General features: G+C 38.6%; 1 protein-coding gene across 9 annotated transcripts in view; it reads right to left on the bottom strand.

Annotated features, from left to right (window-relative positions):
* TNRC6B (trinucleotide repeat containing adaptor 6B) overlaps positions 1 to 9,986 on the bottom strand; it is a 133,173-nt gene extending 123,187 nt beyond the window's left edge. For all 9 annotated transcript variants that reach the window (XM_062587597.1, XM_062587607.1, XM_062587699.1 and 6 more), the window contains exon 1: positions 9,855 to 9,986. The gene's annotated coding sequence lies outside the window, so the exon portion shown is untranslated. The remainder of the gene's footprint in view (positions 1 to 9,854) is intronic.
* Between the last annotated feature and the right edge of the window lie 230 nt (positions 9,987 to 10,216).

A 10,216-nucleotide genomic window follows, 5' to 3' on the forward strand; every position in this document is an offset into this window, starting at 1 on the left:
TTCCCAAAGCAGTGGAAGCAAAACCAGTTTTGACACTGGCAAGCCTTTATTTCAGGACATTCACATAATAAGAGAATGTCTTTAGAACATAGAGGGCTTGAGTTTAGGTGGCAGGAGGAGGGGGATGTCACACTAGATCAGAGACAATAAACATTTTACTCAGTATGACAAAGAGGTCTGCTTCTCAACAGCTCAACTTTAAATCAGAAAGATATAGGTAACTACTTTTCTGCTGATCATCCCTACAAAATCATCCCATTGAGCTGTTTATAACATGAAAGACAATTAAGGATTGAAGGTTTTCTTTTGAGCCACAAGTCACAGTCCTCAAGACCTACGCAACAGCATGTTTATCAAAAACAGCAGTAGCAAAATTAAAACTGATAAGGTAGTAAGCAGGCATGAGCAGAGAAAAAAGGGAGGAGAGGGTTATCCACTGACAATTGAATTTGAATTTCAACAGTTGCAGAAGTTATTCATAAAGAGCACTACTAAAACCTTTCGAACCCATCACAGGATTGAAAGACACTGTACCAGTTTGCACCTTCTTCCTGTATCAGGACAGTATCAAAATATCCTCCTCCTGAACTATTCTTTACAAGTTATCTTCACAAGAGCTGCATTGATAGGAAATTCACATTAATGTGGCAATGCTGGTGCTAACTCCTACAGGAATCATGATACTACTTTCTTATGTTTGACTGTTACACACAGAGAAGCTTTAGATCATGAAAACACTACATCCGGTAATGCAATTTTGGGTAAACCTCTATATTCAGGATGGGTTGAGACAGTGCCAGGGATAGGGTTGGGCAGAGGGAATGAAGCTTAAGTAACAATTTGCTGTCCCCCTCTCCCTTTTACACCCTGATTTTTTTTTAAATGAATGCTCCGTATTTTACACATTTTGAGTCATTATTAACTGGGTTTTTTGTTTTACAGGAAGACTTTCTATTTGACTTCCTACTAATATGATTTTATATGCAGAGAAAGAAGTCCAAGTTCTTAATACTATTATTGTGGAAAAAAAACAAATAGTAAGTTGTTAAGCAAATAAATACAGACTATACCTGCAGCAAACATCAACTTTCAATAAAATCAGCTGCTGAGCTTGGCTTCATCAATATTAATAGCTTAACATCCATATGAACAGTGCTCCTCAGGTGTTTATGCACCTAAGAAATGACAGGAAGCTCATTTTCAAGAATTTGCTTTCTAACAATGTTATTCCAATCTGCTTTAAAGAAATGAGGCAACACATTAAATTTTTTATGAGCAATTTTTTTTTTAATTCGAAAACAAAATTAAAGTTATCAGCAATACAATTTTGGTCTTCAACACTGCAAACTCTGGTAAGCATGCTCACCTAGAACTACTGAATGTGGAACTACTAGAGAGAGAAGTTTTGGACCTGCTCAAGAACGTGCAAGTTTGGGGCCTCAATTTTCACTCTTTTGGGGCTAGTACAAAAGAATTCTTCAATATTTACATCTAATTCCCTCTAAAAGTGGCATTTAAAAGATAGGCAAGCTGTACTTATTATTAGCTCAAGATTATGCAACTCCACCTTTCAGCTACCCACTCGCAATACAAAACAATTGATTTTCAGTCGAGACTGTCCTACCATACCTAGAAACACAAGCCTTTGAATTTGCTCCTAGTTTCAAATGCTTCTCATTTTTAAATCTTGGCTTTTGATCATCATATGTTCAAAACTGTAGTACAAAGGGAAAAAAAGGTTGATTGAATTAAAGTCTGTAAAACTAAAATTACTTTTAATTTAGTAAATTTACATAATCAGACTTCTTCCACACAGTTCAAGCAGGAAAAAGTTGATATATAGTACCCATGCATCAGTTTATCTAATTACCTAAACTGGTAAAAGTAACACTATCCAGCCTTGGGTAAGTATAGACTTAGAGCTAGAGATAAAACAGTTCAATTATGTCATTGTATTCTTGCCCTGAGGCCACCGCTACTTTATATTGTCAGGAGCAGGAGTGTTTTCCACTGTTTGGTAGCCAGTGATAGAAGTGTTCAATACAATGAGACTTCCACCTTTCTTCTGAAGCACTTCTGCACGACCTCATGTACCATTTAATCAACAGGAGGTCTTTCTCAATTTCAATTCATTTTTCTGCAATATGTGAACTGTCAAGGATAGGAAAAAGAAAGAAAAATGGCCCTTTAAATATGAAAGGGCCAGAGGAGTTAACTACCAACAGAAAAGAAGCAGTTCCAGCTGCTTCTCTGTGTACTTGAGAATTTAAAAAGCCAGAGGGGAAAAAAAAAAGTTACAGGCAGCCAGTTTACTGGATCATATGTAGAGTAAAAAGCCACTATGTAAAAATAAGACAGCAACATTGCCACTTTTCCTTTATCCTACTGTAAATTTTGTGATTCTTGCTATTTTCCATATGACCTCAGGTGCTGGAATTGACTATAAAAACCTCAGCTTTCTATAAAAAAATTAAATGCTATAGTAGGAGACAGAAGTTTGAGAAAAAAACTAGGGATTCAATGTGTACTTGGTAAGAGCGAAAAAAAAGCAGGTTACATCAAGCACTTCTCTGGACTTGAGGAATATCGCTATTTGAGAGGATGCAAGCTTAAGCGCTAAGCAGACTCAGTACTTTCAAGTAATTTTTTTTTTAAACAACACCTCTCTAAGCTCCAATGCCTATGCAAATTCTATTTTCTCTGATGCACTGTAATGTTTTCCAAATGGCTGAAGCTAACATAGCAGCAAGTAAAATATGTACTTTTCAATAAATGAGATATTTTTGAATTTTCTTTATCCCCAGAAAGTTTTCTTTCACTTAGTTTCATTTCCTCTAAGTTTCATAAAGCTTACTAAAGCAATTACTTCTTTTACGAAAATATTTTTGACTACTAGATAGAAAACAGTATAAAACACCTTCTTTCCTGAAGTATAAATGAGAAAGCCTAGCTATACAGCAAAAGTCTTATTCAGCGCAGTTAGCGTCAGCAAAAACATGGGTAATATTTCCCCAACTTTTTATTAAGCACAGCAAAGACTCTGAAAACCAAGTAAAGTCTGCACATATCCTTCTTACAGCCACCATACCAGTCACAGAAAGTGGACAAACACTGGATGACTGCCCAAATATTTATCCAAGTGAAAGGAGCAATTTTAGAAAAATAAGATCAGCTTAAGCTTTAGCATTTCACTTTGTTCCAAAAGGCCTAGAAAATACATGCCATATAACATCCAGTATTGTTACTGTAAATAACAGCAACCATACCCATATAAAACCACAACAAAAAGACTTCATATCGGGGTAGGGGAGTACTCCTAAAGACAGCATTCATCTTTAAAACCTTCCAACAGGAGAAAAATTTCAAAACTATAAAATATTTGAGTTTGTTGGCCACATCAGTTAAAAGGGGTCTCTACTTCAATAAATGGTCCCAAACACACACAGTGGCTTGATTTTCTTTCATTCCTGTTCTCCTTACCAAAAAGATTCATCTATATTTTTAATTGCAAGAATGCATAGCTGGTACAATGCCGTTCCCCTAAAGCAGAAACTCACAAAAGTCAACAGCCTGAAAACAAAATCCTTCTGAGAACCTGATTATATATGGAAGGGTATGAATTTAAATCACCAGGTCTGCAACAGTAAAACTTCCTCTGTGGACATGCATTTGTGCCACAGTAAATACTTTCAGCTTCTCCCTTAGGAGCAGTTTGAATTCAACTTAAAATCCAAACACAAATTTGAGAATAAATACTTTCCATCACAGAATTAAACCGACAGATTTATAGCAGTGTAATTAATATAATCATAGAAATGTAACTGGGAAAAATCTCAATTAGAAAAATCCTAGAGAGCATAAACAGAGATAGATATTAAAACCACAGAACTCGCTAACAAGCTAACAACATCCTAAAATAGGTGTTTTATTTATTTATTTATTGTTACAAGTGATTTTCAACTGTTTCAGGTCAAGGATGAATCACAATTCATTTTGAAATGAAGTACATTTTGTTTTCTGTAAGAAGCTGGGCCAAGGGGATGAACTGCCTTCCTCTAAAAGATATATATATAAAAAAAAAAAAAACAGCATCTACTTTATCCTAAGTTCATATGAAAGGCACCACTTTTTAAGCTAGTGCTTTCACTTATAATATTAACTTAAGGTTTCTTAAGTCATAATGTGTAAGCAGAAAAGTGGGACATTTGAAACAGTGTTTCATTGTATTAGTAAATGTATAGTTTATTTAATCTTCTAGAAAATCTACCTTCTGAAAAAACTTCTAATCAGAAAGTTATGGTATGCTATGTCCAAAGGAGATTCTACAGTGGGCTGCAGTGAGAAAATAAGATGTGCTGTATTGCATTTCGCTTATCTCCGTAAAAAGCAATCAGACATCTGTAATGATACGAAAACTTTCCCAGCAGAGAATTAAAAGGTTTTCAAATGTACAGAAGAGTTGGGCAACCTGTATCTCTTCAGCTACACACAGTTCATCAGACAACCAACATTTATAACTAGACTGTGCTGACATAGGGTTGCTGAGTAATTTATACTCTTAGCTATAGGAAGAAGCAAGACAGGAGGGACTACTCCTATTAACACTGCTGAATTGCCCCAGGGTCAATGCATGCTTAATTCACAGAGGACCAGCAAGTCCCTGAAGAGTTACTTCCATCTCCTGGGGCGGACACATTTCTTACAACGCACATGGTACAGCCATGAGATTTTTGTAGAGAGGTCACAGGATCAAGAAAGTTGGTAAGGATTGCCTTAGAGCAGCCCAGAATTTTGTCAACTCTGATACTGTGCAGATTTAATAAATCAGTCTTAAAACAAGAATGCTGGCATAAGGCTTTGCAAACACTTAGTTTCTTGATTTAAAAACATACTTTTAATTTGTGAAACTTTCTTGCAAAGCTTTTTTTTTTTTTTTTTTTTTCCTGCAAGAGGAACACCAGTCCCAGTACATGTGACAACTGGAGAAATGAAAAAAAAATTAAAAACTAAATTAACTATTAAAATATAGGCTAAAATCTGAAAACCTCCAAACTTAAAGGAAGTTACCAGTATTTGTAAGAATTATGTTCTGCTATGATCACTGCCAAATTAAACAGCACAAAAGAATAGATTTCTCAAGACTTCTAAGACTTCTTCTAAAAACTTTTTGAAGTAGTTTCTCACTGTAGTATTTTTTAATAGGACTATCAAGAACTAGGATAAAATTATAAGAGTATTAATGAATTACTTATATTGCTACTCATCTAGATAATTTACAGGGCTCCTCTTCAACAGGCTTCATATTTAATTATATCACCTGTTTCCTCTCTCAAGCTATTTAAAAATTATCAACCCTTTGTTTTGCTACTTTGCTTCTTATGCTTTCATGCATTAATTAGATTTTTGGCCTTCAATCTTCTTCCTGACAGAGTCAAAACATACTGATTACTAATTTACACTTTATATTTTGACCAGTCTCCTACACTATGCAGCACGAATACTATCTTACAGTACCTCCCATTTCTCCTGTCAAACAGTATGTTTGTCCACAGTTCCAGAAGCTAAACTGGTTAAGAGCTGCTTTCAATTTTCATTTTACCCTTTAAAACAGATATTGTTTTGATTTTTTTTAAGTGAAAGTTTCAGATGAAGCACCATTTTTCCCCACATTTTTCATAGAGGAATCATTATGTTTTCTCTAATCCCCACACATTATATCAGGAAATACATGCAAGATATCTGATTTCTGAACTACTAAAGCTGGCAAAGCCCAGAAACGCAATCTGTACTGACTAGCTGAAACTGGAAAAGGTCATCTCCATAGCTCACTACATGGTAAACATAGAGCATATCCAAACTCCAACCACAACCCTCACACTGATGAAAACTTTAAAACCTCAGAACATTCCCCTACAACATGCAAACCATAATAACTGCAAAAACACCCTTCCCTTCTTACCACTGCAAAAATGCAAAGGGAAAATTTATTTAATATACTCTTTGCCTGCTGTTCCACAAGAAAAAAAAATACACAAGATTTTTGCAGTAAAACATATTTACTTCCCTGAAGAACAAATAACAAAAAAAAAAGCTCTGTTTTTGTGCAGTGCAAAGGAGGAACATAAAGTGAAGAAATGTAAAGACATATGAGAGAGCGCTTTTCTATCTGCTGAAAATGACAGGGAAGAGAAGTCAGAATATTCTGATTAATATTACGCTAGTCAACCTACAAGCAGAAATACCAACTGGCAACTCCTTGTCTGACAGTGACAGCTGGTCAAGTACCAAAAGTGCCCCTACTTCTATTAGCAGATGGTAACAGAAAGTTTAGTTTAGATTCAGAACAAATTAATAATTATTCTTCATTCCCTCTTCCACTATGTGCTGAAAGAGCAACCTTAGCATATGTACATTATCTGAAAAGAGAGAAAGACAATAAACATTAAGATAAGGAAGTCTATCGGCAAGAATCCAGAAGCCTTATTCTATTCCAACCTCATTTTTTGTTGGTTAAACCATTAGAAATATATGTTCTTAGCAGTTAATTCCACGTATCTGTGCTAAGTCCTTCCTATTATAACTGAAGATTGACATCTTGTTATTTTTTCCCCAAGATAATACAACACTTCACAAGTGTTATTTCTGAAAGTACAACAAAAATCATTACAAGCAACTCCAAAGATAATTCAGGCACACACATTATAAGCACTGAGGAAGGCACAGAAAAGTTTCGTGTTAAAAGGAAACCCATGGTTTACATTTGGTGGCATCAGATCCCTCCCTTAACTGTGCATATCATATGAAGACAAACACCACCAATTCTTCACAGTAACAGATATACTGATCCAGAAATTACTTGTAGAAAAAGGTTAAGTGGGAAAATAAAATAAAATAATAAAGAATTGTAGATGTACTGCAGAATTCGTGAATCTAATAGCACTAGGGAGCAATTACGGAGGAAAGTCATGGGAAAGAAGGCAGAGAATGATGACTCTTAATCATCATTACTATTACTGTACAAACCAGCGAGTATCTATGTATAAAAAGATACTGTGAGGGGAAAAAAGGTAATAGCAATAAATAACTAGGACAAGAACCTTTGCATTCCACAGGAGATGCAGACTAAAGTAACTGAATCATTACACAAACTATTAATAAATTTATTAAAGTCAATAACTAAACTTTTTTTTCCTTTTTTTCTTAAAAAAATTAAAAGGACTTGTGTTTTAGGCTTATTTTATGATTTCCAGTTGATATAGCTTAATTGTACATCCAAACTCTTCTATGAGCAGAAACACTAATTTTGCTGGGGGCAGGGGATGAGGAAGTGGGGGGGACAACAAACCCCCAAATAACAAGAACCATTTAAACACATTTTCAAATGACTTATTGTATGGCAGGCCTCTAATTCATTCCATTGTTTTGGATGCAGCTATCTCCATACATGATGTATACTATACGTTATTTCTGGATAACAAACGTATTTCTACTTCCTACGAAAGGAAGCAAATCCAAGGCAAAATATAGTATCTCAGAACTATTTATCATTTCCTCCTAAAGGTCTCCACTCTTCAAGTCATTCTCCAACATTAGTGAACTATACACTATATGAAGTTTTAATGATCAAATACGCATCACCAAGCAAAGCTGTGACACACATTCCACCTCAATGATTTCATGAGAATGCACAATCGCACAAACTCAGGTAGACAATACTTCTCTGATTCACACCTTCAAGACTTTTTTCAAAGTATTTGAGATAGCAAAACCTCATTTATAAATTAAAGCTTAGATCTCTAGAGAAATTTACAGCTATGTAAAAACTGCAGTAATGCACTAATACATACAGCTGCTTAGTCAGGATACACAAACTATTTTATAACTACTGTTGCAATTGTTCCAGTCTTTCCACCTTAAGGGACTTAATTTACTGAGTTAACGGAAGTATGCACATCAGAACTTCACCAATTAGCACAGGCAACTGTGAGCTAATTTTGTACATGTTTATATAGTTTTACATAAAATTGTATATTCACAAATAGAATTTTTATCTACAATACCTCTAGGCAAGGTGAAAATAAAAAGTATAATGCTAATCTCACCTAATTTCTATGAAATAAGATCTGCTTATTATTATCCTTGTTGCCCCTAAAACTTCACAGCAGGAAAACTAACGTACACTTACTACCTCAGGGGGTTCCACCCCTCCTTCCCCAACCTCAACCTTTTGCAGAGCTACTTCTTTATGCAGGACTGACTAGTTTTACCTGCAATTGAGTTACCAAACACAAGCGAAAAGCCACCCTTACAAACAACTCTTGAGGGAAATCTACACTGCAGTCACTACACTAACTGCAGGTTGTGCAGAAAAACTTGATCTTTTTTAATTCAGGATCTCAGGTAATGAAGCAGATGAGAGCATTTACTCAGCTTTTCAACAGCAAGCACTTTCCCAAGAAATGTCTCATCATGACCATGGTAAGAGACTACCAAAACGTTGAGAAATCGCACTGTAGACCTACAAACTGCAATGTAGGTTGAATCTGTGTAGGTATTTAACAATTCTGTAAGTTAAAGCTGTTTCCCGTACAACACTTACATTAAAAACTAAAATCCAGTTTACCTGAATAACAATATTGCTGGAGACTAGTAAGTAAACTGGAGCTTTCAAATACGGAGCTATACAAACCACAAAGTTCTACCTACTACTTTTCAGTAAAATTAAGATTCAGTTTTTGGTAGAGGATAAAAAACTGGGTCACTGAAACCTAGCAAGTCATGCTTAAAAATAAATTAATAGTTATTAATAATTACTATTATGGATATATTAAAAAATGAATTAGGTAATTCCAGAAGTACTCTGCAAGCTATACACAGAGATACAGAAACAAAACTACTTAGTAAAAGCCTTCAACGTTAAACTTGGAAAAATGAAGTATCATGTACAGTATTAAGCATGTCTATTTTAAGCAGGAAAACACTCTGTTAAAACTCGGTTTTATTAACATAATTATGTCCTATTTAGATGCTACCACATGCAGTATCGTGAAAAAAATACGGGCGTGCAGAATGCCAGGCTACAACCAGCGTTATCCAAAGCTGTCGAAGCGTCTCTTGAAACAAACATTCGCTTATTTTCCTACTCGGTAAACTTTTTTTTTTTTTTTTTTTTTGGTTGTTGTTGGCGTGCCTGGGACACACCTCTAGGCACGGACACTCCTCACACCCACATACACACATTTTAACTAGCAGCATGTTCAACCCATCCAGTGTGGTTTGTAGTGGTATCGACATAACCTCAGGACTGTCCCCACACTACCCAAATCACTTTTTCCCTCCAACCACGGAAAGGCTCCTCGGGGTCCTTCCGCCCTTTTACGCTCTGCTCGCTCCGGGCGGGCGGCTCCTGGCCGGAGGGTGGCCGCGCTCGGCAGCGGGAGGCACCGAGGGCGCAGCGCTGCGCGCCGCGGCGCTGGGCAGCAGCCTCGGGGCCGCCCGCGATGTCCCGCGGGGAAAACAGGAGGGGGCGGCGCGAGCCCGGCTCTGCCCCGGGACAGGCGCGCCGCGGCGGGGCAGCAGCCCCGGCGCCGGGGGGGCAGCGCCCTTGAGCCGCCGCCGAGCGCGGCCCCTCCCGCCAGCCCTTCCCCCCACACACCCCCCCGCTCCGCGGCAACGCAGCTCGGTGGGGGGGGGGTGGAGGGGGCGCGCGGACCGCGCCAACGGCCCCTCTCAGGCGGCGCGAGGGTGCGCGCGGCGCGGGAAGGGCCTTGAGGCAGCGCTGAGGGAGGCCCGGGGCCCGCCCGCTCCTCCGGTGCCTGGAGGTGGGGGGAGGAGGGGGCCTGTCCCGCACTCACCGCTGAGGCGCCGCCGCGGTGCGCTGAACCCCCTTCTTCTCAGTGCCGAAGGCGGCTCCGCCCGCCTGCCCGCCCGTCCGCCGGGGAAACGCGAACCCAAAAAACAAACGCGCACAAGATGCGATAACTGCCCCCCCCTCCAGCTCAAAGGGAGAAAAAAAAAAAAAAAAAAAAAAAAACTTTCCTCGCCGCCGTCTCCCTCCCCCGACGAGCACGAACCCAAACACACCGAGACACTCCCCCGCACCGCCCCCCGCGCCGCCTATTGGAAGGCGCCGCCCCGACTCCCGCGCTCATTGGGCCCATCGCCTGCTCGTCCTCTCCCTCCTCTCCCCTTTCCGCCCTTGCACGCTGCCCATTGG

This window comes from Rhea pennata, chromosome 1 (assembly GCF_028389875.1).
Source record: "Rhea pennata isolate bPtePen1 chromosome 1, bPtePen1.pri, whole genome shotgun sequence".
Lineage (NCBI taxonomy): Eukaryota > Metazoa > Chordata > Aves > Rheiformes > Rheidae > Rhea > Rhea pennata.